Genomic DNA, 1,767 nt, shown 5'->3' with positions numbered 1-1,767 from the left:
ATAGTTATAGCATTTACTCACATATGTATCACATTATACACTTGTGATTCCATTCAAATCGAACTCACATATGAGTACATAGTGCTTATCTGGCCCACTTAATGTATTGAATGTATTCATTTGTCAATCTAATACGAGGTGCCTTAACCTTAAACTTTTATTCATTCACCGGCATTTCGCCTACTAAGCTCGAGGCCCGATATCATTTCACCGGCATTATAGCCTGCTAGGCTCGAAAGCCCGATTAGTATCTCACCGGTATAATAGCCTGCTAGGCCCAAAGGCTTAAATATAATACCAGCACTAGGCCTGCGAGATTTAACCCGGTTATAAGACCAGCACGAAGCCTGCGAGATTTAACCCGGATATATTACTAGCACGAAGCCTGCGGGATTTAACCCGGATATAATGCCAGCACGAAGCATGTGGGATTTAACTCTATTATAATTCTAGCATATAGCCTGAGGGTCTTTAAGCCCGGATACACATCAAATATTATGCATATTTAATCATATATTAACATCTCATTCAACATATCACATTAGTAGTCATTTGCTACATTCGGATATAAACTCCATATGAACACCATCATTTACATTTCGGTTCAAAAGTCATACATAAATATCACATATCCATTTCACCATTCAAACTTAACCCATAGTGACCATTCGACTATAAGTCATATACATAAATTATTTATCGCACAACTTGATTCAAGTAGAACCAAAAGGTCACAATTCATCTAATATATACATATTGCTTACTGATTCGCACACAACCTTTCAAATTAGCAATTATAAGATGGTTCCGCACATAGCCCATCCTTATCGATAATTTACGATGGATTTACCCTTACTCACATATATGACATAGGCATTTTTACCTATGCTTCTCAATTCACATTCATGATTCAATTCCAATCGATTTAACATGCATAAGTACATATCGCATACCTGACGAACTTAATATATTGAACAAAATCGATTGTCGATTTAACACAAGGTTTCATAGTTGAACATAAACATGAAACCATTTCTTATATGTCCGATTCACATCAATCATCAAATTCATTTAATTCACATGTACTTAATTAGGTTGTTCGTACTTGAATAATTTACTTTACGGAACGAATCCACATATCGTATTAGCCCATAGTCTTATAGCACCACACTTTTAATAGTTTACCTCATCGAAGTTCACATTTAATCACTTTAGTGCCAAGCCATATTAGGCTACCACAAAGGACTAATAATAATAATTTTATACACATCATGGTTTCCTTTAGATATTTATGATATCTCTACCAACACATATACGGCATAGTTTATTCATTGTAACACTCATTTAGTGCATCAAATTTCCAATTCCAATTCAACTTAAGCATAATAGCCATAATCGGCTTATAGCCTTAAATCATTACATATTCGGCACATTAACTAAATAAAATTACATTCTCTTTGCCATATTAATTTAACTCTTAGGCATATAAAAAGAAATCAAGCTTAAACACTTAAGAACTTACCTCGAATGTTGCCGAACGATTACAACGGCTATTCGATTACTCTCTCTTTTCCCTTATCCGAATTTGCCTCTCTATGCTCTGGAGCTTAAATTCAAAGATTTTAAACTAGTCATTATTTGACTATTCAAGCATCACTTTCAAAATATAATATATATTCGACTTTCACACTTACTGATCATAGTAAGCTTATAAGAAATCAATAAGCAACTCATTAACAAATTTTTGTCAATGTTTACCACATAATC

The sequence above is a fragment of the Gossypium arboreum genome, chromosome 2 (genome assembly GCF_025698485.1).
Source record: "Gossypium arboreum isolate Shixiya-1 chromosome 2, ASM2569848v2, whole genome shotgun sequence".
NCBI lineage: Eukaryota > Viridiplantae > Streptophyta > Magnoliopsida > Malvales > Malvaceae > Gossypium > Gossypium arboreum.
This window is presented reverse-complemented; position numbering follows the sequence as displayed.